The following is a 9,279-nucleotide window of genomic DNA, read 5'->3' as shown; positions in this document are numbered from 1 at the left end:
TCAACTCCCCTCCCCCCCCCCCCCCCCGCACAGGGTTTCTGTCTTTCCTGCTATGCAAGATGTAAAGCATCTTTTTGATGGTGAAACAACTGGGCTGTGGTGAACAGCGCTGGGATTTCTGCCTGGCTCGTGAGCTTTACTTTTTTGCAACTTTCACTTTCAGATCAATAGCTTAGTTGGCAGTGTTTTCAGCCTTTTTTTGGGTAAACATCTTACTCTGTGTCCTAGAAAAGTGGCTTCTGTTTGTCTAGCACAAGTGTCTGATAAATGTGTAGCTTGTGCTATCTCCCCACTTCAAAATCCCGTTTTGCTTTTGGGAGCAACAAGTAATTTCTTGTTGCCTGTATTTCATTGCTCTGTGTAGTCCAGGGGTTTCTGGCTTTCCGGAGCTGGGGCTCTCCCGTGCCACTTCAGTCCAAGCCACCAGGCTGCTGCGCCGCTGGTAACTCTCGGGGGCAACTGAAGCAGAGGCAGATGAGCTGTTCTCGTGTTGTTTTTACTGCTGTTGCTCAGAACCCAGGAGGCGGTTGTGAAACTCGAAAGATTTGCTTTAACTTCACTCCACTTTTCCCAGCGTTGTCAGGAAAGCAGGCACGCCGCAGATCCAGGGAAGAGATTGCTTGGTCATGTTTCTGAGGTTATCTTTGCAACTGAAAGGACATGACGCTTCAGATTGAAGCTTTGATTCAGCAGGAATTGATTCTCCGGCAGGGGAAATATGGATGAACTCACTAAGCTAAGAGTTCCTACCAGCAGAGTTTTAATCTGCGGGTTTTAGGTTTAGTTTGGCTGTCAAGAAACCATTGCTAATCAGGCCTCACTAATTGTTGTGTCTGGCAAAATGGCGAGTCCATAATGTAAAATTAATTTGTTCTGGGGTCAAGTTAGGTCAAAGAGAATTATTGCCTCTTTAAGCTAAAATTTAGTTTTATTTTTAAGAAAAGGGTAAGAGGATTTTAAGACCTTCCATTATGTGTTACAGCTGTGACACTTCCTCCAGAGGACTGACTCTACTCCAGTCCTCTGTGGCCTTTCATAAATTAATAGCACCTGCAGAGCTGATCACTTCTTCTTACTGGTGTTCTGGTTTATTGACAATTCCTCCTGTTTTCAAGATGTGTCCAATTCAGCAACTTTTTTAAATTTACCAGGTTGAGAGGTGACAAAAAACCCGACAACCCCAAAGCCTGGCTGTTCTGCTAGTGCAGGAGTATCTATCTCCTTTGCTTTTCAGTCATCTGCAAATGGCTGTACTGTGTTTACCTTGTGACCTGAGGTGGGACCTGTGGCTTGCAGTTTGCGGCAGACCTTACTATTGCAAATGCCAGTGGAAAAGAACGTGTATTAGTAAGGCTGGGAAATTAAAGAAGGGGAAAATTTGAAGTAAAGGGGGGAGTGGGTTAAAAGCTTAGTGGGTTTGACTGAGTTTCAGGTCTTTAGTCTTGTTAAATCCAGTTGGCCGGCACAGAGGCTATTACTGGGGTACAACCACAATGCTCACACATCCTATAGAAGTATGGAAGCCCATGCGCAAGATCGTCAATACGGTTTGAATAAAATCACAGTATGTGTTGCAGAAAGCTGATGTGCTGTATTAGCTTCTAGGTTTTTTTTCTCCCCACCCCAAAGCAAATCGCAAGTACCTGAGAAATGCCTTTCAGTGGTAAACAAAGTAATGAAACATCCCAGTGTCAGTTTGATTTGATTTTGCAGGCTAGCACTGCCCAACTCAATTTCTTTACGCATGTCTGGTTGCATGTTGGTATCAAAAGAAAAATGTAATTGGCAGGAGGGAGCAGGAAGAGAGATGGAGTTATCTGGGGATTCCCTCTCCCACCAGGCTGCTGCTAGGAGGCAGGGTCTGTCTGTGTTTGTGGGCAGGGTATTTATCGGTGTCAAACCTTCCCTCTCTCTCTTTTTGCTTCCACTTTGTGAGATTAGTTTTGTGTATGTGCAGGCAGAGGAGGAGATTGAGCTGTATCGCCAGCCTCTGCTGCCTTAGATCCTCCGCTAACTAATGGGGTTTTCTGTCTGGATGTTGTTGGACTGTCCTGTTCCAGTTGCAGGAGTTTAACGCTTTCACTTCTTGCTCTGTTTAGTTTTCAACAAAAGCAAACTCCATATGGAATAATCATGCAGCAGGCCCCGGATTCACTATTAGTGACCTGTAAAATTGGCAGCACTGGAGATTATTGGCGGGAGATGGTTTCCCTAGGCGCTTCCTGCCTTCTCTGGGAGAGTTAAGTTCAATTAGAGCAATGATACGCACAGCGGGGATTTTCCAAAGAGTTCAGTACTTGGTGGTAGCATTGCTGTATGAAAGCAGAGATATCTTTGGCCTTTTTGTGACCTTAATGCTCCAGCTGCTACCCTCTTTCTAACCTCTGCTTTCTCCAAACTTTCACTTTCCTAATGTAACCTTCTTTCACCTCTTCTTTTACCTTCTGATGCAACCATATCCCTCAAACATTTTTAGTCTATGATTTGTGGGGTTTGTCTTCCAAAAAACAAAGTGGAGATTGCTGGCTGTGGTTTTGTTTTTTTTGTTTTTTTCTTTTTTTTTTTTCTTCCACTCAATATTTCATGTTTCTTTCTGACCTCCTATGTACTGTGGACTGCCCTTGATCTGTGTAATTGTCTTTCTCTTCCTTTTCACACTTTTATGATTTGCTTCTACTTAAGAAACCGTTCTGTGTCTAGAGGTGGTTTCTGGGCATCCAGGTCCTTTGACTTCAGGAAAACCCCACAAAGTTTGGTTTTGTCTCTTTTCTGCCACAGCCTTGTGATAGTCCCTTTTCTTAGTCCCCGCTGTGAAGAATATCATCCTCAAAATAATGATTTCTTTTTCCTTTCTTCTTTATAACTTTCTGGTTGCGTTCACTGCCCATATCTTTAGTATCTGTAGGGGCAACTTCTCCATTTATCCCTTGTTCTCTGTGTGGAAATCTTTCTGGTTTCCAAGGTCTTGAGAGAGACTGGCACATAAGCATGTTTGAGGTACTGACCTCGCAGGTGTGTGTACAAGTACTGTTAAAAGCGTACCTGGAATGGTCTTTCAAGAGAAGACCGTTATTTTCTGATACAAGGTGGACATTTATGGCACTTGTATGTAAGTTTAACCCCAGCCAGCAACTAAGCACCATGCAGCCACTTACTCACTTCCCCCCCCTCACCCTGTGGGATGAGGGAGAGAATTGGAGGAAGAAAAAAGTAAAACTCATGGGTTGAGATAAAGACAGTTTAATAGAACAGAAAGGAAGAAAATAATGACAATAATAAAAAAAATGATAATAATAAAAGAAGTGGAACATGCATTGTGCATCACTTAGTTTGTAATTGCTCACCACTTGCCGACTGATGCTCAGGTAGTTCCTGAGCAGTGATTCCCCCCACCCCGGCCAACTCCCCCCAGTTTATATACTGGACATGATATCACATGGTATGGAATACCTCTTTGGCCAGTTTGAGTCAGCTGCTCTGTGTCCCTCCCAACTTCTTGTGCCCCTCCAGCCTTCTTGCTGGCTGGGCATGAGAAGCTGAAAAATCCTTGACTTAGTCTAAACACTACTTAGCAACAACTGAAAACATCGGTGTGTTATCAACATTGTTCTCATACTAAAACCAAAACATAACACCATACCAGCTACTAGAAAGAAAATTAACTCTATCCCAGCCAAAACCAGGACAGTTGGTAAACTGTAGTGTAGGAGAAACAATCACAGTACTTTCTTATAATGTGTACTTACATTGGGGGACAAAAGTACTAGCCGTGTGTTTTCATTGTGGTGTTGCTTGGTTTTTAATTAAGTTCACAGTTAAAACCCAAAAGCTTTGGGTGGTGCTGTAGCTGTCAGTTTGCACTTGCTTCTTCTAACTTCTGTGTCTTTCCTTCTGTTTCTGTATTATTTGTGGAGTTTTGTGCTTTACCTGCTTGTTGGCTATTAGTATTTGAGAAGAATGTACTCACAGGGTCGTCAACGTAATTAATTACAGTTAATCCCCAAAAACTGGCTGCCAGAAGTTTTGTTGTCCTTGAAGCTCTCATACTGTGCCTGCTACGGTAGCTTTAGTGTGAGAGCCTTAGGAGAGGCTGGGTGTTTCCTGGCAAGTTTCCATGGAGAATCCCTTGGGCAGGTTTAAGGTAAAGAGGAAGAGGGGGAGGACAAATACAAACTTAAAATAGGATTGCTAGTCCCAGTATTGAAATATTAGCGCCTTCCTTTTTAGCAGAAGTTGTGTTAAAGTGCTGTTGTGTAAACTGTGAAATTGTGCCAGCAACCAAATGCTCTGTGTAGGGCAGAAGACCTCTCTCTGGTAGGAGCTGGCCTGTTTAACCCAAATATCACACCACAGAACCCAAAACATCTCAACAAAAACTTCCTGACAGCGATCATACATCTCTGTCAGCTTCATGCCTAGAATATCTTTGCTTTTGACAATTTGGGATTGTTTTGCCATGTTTTGTCAGGGTCTTCCCCTTGGGCCTCTCTCTCCCCACCCTTCCCCAAGAGCTGCTGGAGAAAGTGCAGGGCTGACTTATGAGTTCCTCCTTGCAAGTCATAAAAAGAGGTAGGAACAGACTTAAAAACTGATTGTGGAGGGTGGCTGCCTCCTTTCCTGTTGCTAGCATTCTGCTGGGAGTTGCTCATGAATGCACGGGGGTACCAGGGTGGAATTGATACAGGCTTTGTCTAGTTTAGTTTATCCTCCACCCAGAGAGAAAGATGCACACATGGGGCGTGTGTGTGTGCCCTCTCCCCGTTTCGAATAGGAGGTGTTGGAGGGAGAGTAACAGAAAATAAAGAAAAAGAAATAAAACATTTCAGAAGTGTCGTGGAGTATGTTACATTAATCCCCACTGCGCTGCTAAAATAGAGACGAGTCTGGGAATTTCATGGAGAAATTCCAAAAGTGTTGGAGGTTCATATATTCCTGCGGAGCAGGGTGAGGGGGCTGCCAATAACACAAAACATGTAGGCTTAGAGCCCCTTCTGGGGTGAAGGAAGAAAAAAAAAATCTAAGAGGATTGATTTCCTGTCGGGAGTGTGTGGGGTATTGCTCAGGCTTGCTGGGGTGTTTGAAGTTACACTGACTGCCTTTTAAGTTCATGTTAAACTGTTAGTATAGTTTTGAAAAGGAGAAAATTGTCACTTTAATGGCTAATGTTTAGGGAAACATTTCTTCAAGAGTGGGCAAGGTGGGCAGTAGCTTCTGTAATTTTATGTTCTCTTTTGTTCAGTTTTCATGATGGTAAATGAAGTTTGCATATAAAAATTCTTTGGAAAATTACAAGAATTACACACAACTGAAATTACAGAGGGTAAGGTAGGGTTAGTTTATGCTTATTTTATGGCTTTGATTTCTTTTTTTTTTCCTTCTCCTTCTGCACAATTTGGCATATGCAGTTGAAAATGAATTTTAAGCATAGTGGCTTACAGGGAAAATAGGAAGTTAGCAGAATACTTTAATCTTAGCTCATTCTTCCCCCATTTCATGCAGGTTCTTGTTTTTGGCTGAGTTAAGGCAGACATATAATTCCTTGGGTTTTATTCCCTGCAACCACTACACTCATTCTTTGTTTTCTTGTCTTGCAGAACGAGCCTCTGACTTCAGGTTATCATGGATACCCAGCAAGAGACAATCAAGTAAGAGCCTGATTGCAGTAAATGTGTGTGCATGTGTTTCTGTACACTTATGGATGTTTTGTCCGACAGCTTCCTGGCTGTCTTGTTATGGAGTGGAAATTGTTTTGTTCTGTTGTGGAATGCTTGTGGAGATACATGTGGTAAATTGAATGTTTTTTATGGCCTCCAGCTGTATGTGGCAATGTGCCTGGGAAGGGGTTAAACATGATCCACATTACCAACAGCTCAGGAAATTCTTTATTCTTAAAAACATCGTAACTTAAAATCCCTGTCCTAAGCTCCGACTATATCTCCTCAGTGTTAATGAATGTAGATGTTCGGTGCCAGTGCATGCTTGGCCCTGTTTTATACTTATTGCTGTAATTCTAGCATCTGGGGAGCAGAACAACACTGAGTTTTTCTGAGAGTCTGCTTTGCTCTTGGAGTAGGGAATGATGTGTCCTATTGGGTTGTTTCTAGTATTTGTGAAGTTGTCTTGCCTTCCTTTCGAGTCCTGCCAGGCCCCTGCCCCTTCCTCTTATTCAGGATATTCTCCTCCTACAGCAGTAAAAATTATACTGTTCAGTGCATTGCATCTGTAAGCATTCTCTTGCCTCCTAGCAGAAGACAGAGAAATCCCAGTTGATGAATTTGCACGATGGAAGGAGGAGATGCTTTGGAACAAATGAAATTTAATGGGTTGTAAGATACAACCGTCACACATTAAATCTCCCTTAGAATGAAGTTTTTTTCAGTGTTCTGCAGTGCTACTGCAGAGCAGAGTATGATCCAGTGTAGCAGGAAATTAATATGCACCGAAAATCAATAATGCAGCACATTTCAGTAATGAGCAAATAACAAAACCAGAATCAAATTCTTTAATACTCTCAGGTACCGCTATATAAAGAAAGTGATTTTCATCGTATCTTGATGAGGACTGGGTATATGTAGCAACAGCTTAAGGGGAGATGTTTTTATGAAGGAAGCGCAGCATAGTGCAGCCTCAGCAATTGAAGAGCTCGAATCTTTGGTGCTTGTAACGTGTGTATGAATTTCCATATAGGAGGAAATTATTCAGAATGTCTACTGGGATATATTAAACTGTTAACTAGCACAAATAAATATTACACGCTGGGATGCTGTGAGAATTGTGTTCCTACTCTATCCAGGCTGAGTAAGGTATGCTAGCTTGAGAGGCAGAGTCAGTCCCAGATCCTTAAAGCGGTTCATAACTGGTTTCAGCTTTTCCATTCTGGTGGCACCCTCTGCCCCCTGTTTTGCGCTTCACTGTACTTACCCATTTAGGGGTGCTTCCGGGTGTCTTCGGGTATTTCATTTTGGAGGCTACCAGTATGTCCTGCTCCACAAGTTTCCTGTTTCTCATCCCTTAACAACTCTTCTGATTTGAAAGTCCAGAACTGCTGTTGCTGGCAGGTCACCAGATCAGCGGAGATGGGCACGGGAAGCTGTACAGCAGCCGGGGCGTGAAATGAGAATTACAGCCTGCGCAGCCCCGGAGGGCTCTGTATGGGTGAGCACAGAAAGTAATGTATATTAGCAAGTGTGCATATGTGTTTCAGATGGCAGATAGCTTTGTGGAAATTTTTTAGTGGACAAACAGCTTCAGTTAACTCTGGTGTTTTCATTTTAGTAAGTACTTGTAAAAATCTTTTTTGGCTGTTGGGTTTTTTTTCTGGTCTTGGTAACATCTTGATCTGTGGTGTTTGTCCTGTCTTATTTTTGGTCCTGAAGCAGCTTAAATTCAGGTCTGGTTTTCACTAATGAGGTTTCAAAGCTTTTAGCTAATCTGATTGGGAGCCCCTAGCATGACAGCAGCAGAGAAAGAAGTCTACTGTTGCCACAGACTGGGGCTGGTGTGGGAGAGACAGCAATGGCTGATCCATCACCTGCCTTTCTGTGCTGGGGAAGGAGGAAGGAAGTGGTGTGGGAGCATGTGTAGTGATCCTGACCCTGCAACAAAGTAATTTAGAGATGCAGGAGCAATTGTTTCAGATTTCCTCAGATTAGGAGCTGGATTTGAGCTGGTGAGCATAAGTCTCTGTATCTTTCTCTTTCCCATTGCAGTTCTTGATTGCAAATACTTGTACTGTGCTTTTTACCACAATGTTTTCCTTAGCAGAAGTAGCAAAGCAGAGCTTTATTTTTAGGGCTTTTCATCGTGTGACCACAGTAGTCCTGCTAGAAATTCTGTGGATACAACTTGCTCTTTCTTTCAATTTGCATAGCATCCTACTCCTTCACTTGTTTGTATGTCCTTTTCGATCCTTCAGGCTCTAAATGCCGTTAATTGCTGGCTGCAAACCTTTCACTATGCTGTTTTTACACCCTCTAGTGGTTAAATCATACCCAGATGTTCCAGATTATTGTAGTTTTTCTTCCTTCCAGTGGAAGTGTGTGATTGGTCTGAGTCCTCGCTTTGGCCATTTGGGAATGCTTAGGTCTACAGTACGAAGTTTATTTTGTATCCTTTCCCAAATATTTAAGCATTCTGTCATCGTCACGCATGGGCAGCAGCGTTGAGGCAAGTGAAATGGGTTCATATCAAGGCTGTGTTCCTCTTAATTCTGGTGTTGCGTGATTACTTTGTGATGACCCAGAGCTTTGGGTTGTTGTGCAGCCCCCTCGTTCCTCACCTGCCCTGCCAGAGCGCTGGCTTACTGGACTTTTTGTGGTGATAGGGCCTGAGGAGCACGTGTGCTAAATCACTACGGTGTATGTTTGCCTTAAAAGAGAAGACTTTCTGTTGCTGAAGTGTTGCACTTCTGGGTCTACATTACAGCCATGTAAATTGCTGGAGAGTTCTCTGGGACTGTTTTCAAGAATTCAAGGTTTGCTCTGTGGATATTCAATGCACATACAGGAATGGCAGGATGCCCCTCCTTTTCCCCAGAGCTAGGTTGATGGCAGTAACGAAGCCCTCAGTAAAGGGAAAATAAGGGAAGTGTTAGTGTAACAGTGTTAACCAAAGACTTGGTTCTAGTCTTTTAGTGAGGAGAGCTTATTCTCTGGGGACTATTCAGTTCTTTATCCCTCTGTTGGGCCTGCCAACAAAATGGTGTTTCTTTTTTTGTAACACAAGTGCCTGCCTAAAATGCAGTGAACCAAGACTTCCTTGCTTCATTTCCCAAGCTGTGACAAACAGCTCTGAGGTACTATGAGTTGGTCTCAACATGGAAAATGACTGGTACAGCTATACTGATACGACTCTTGCATATAGACAAAGTCATCAAGAATAGATACTCTGCTTCCAGAAAGCTATTCCATGCTAACTGTGCCAGCTCATTTTATATATAGCCAAGGCCTGTCATATTGCTCTAGTGCTTTTCATGTCCAGATGTATTAGACATGATGCCTGAAATTGTTTGACTGCTGAATACTGGCACTTCTGTTGGTTGCTGCACAGAGTGATTTTGTTCCCCAACAGGAAGCAAAATGAGCAAGAACACCTTGTTTAGCTGCCACTGAAGGGAAGAGAGGAGGAGAGAGAGTTTATGGAAGCAGGAGGTAATTGCACGTACCAGAACTGGGTCAGGATGTTAGAGCTATTATACCTCTTCTGTTATGGAAAGCGATCCTCAGCTATCACAACGGGTTAGGATGTTGGTTTGAAGCCTCTTTTAAAAGCTTGTAGTTC

This window comes from Haliaeetus leucocephalus, unplaced genomic scaffold, assembly GCF_000737465.1.
Source record: "Haliaeetus leucocephalus isolate CR32 unplaced genomic scaffold, Haliaeetus_leucocephalus-4.0 Scaffold101, whole genome shotgun sequence".
Classification (NCBI taxonomy): Eukaryota; Metazoa; Chordata; class Aves; order Accipitriformes; family Accipitridae; genus Haliaeetus; species Haliaeetus leucocephalus.
The sequence above is the reverse complement of the archived record's forward strand: the minus strand, read 5'-3'. Positions refer to the sequence as shown.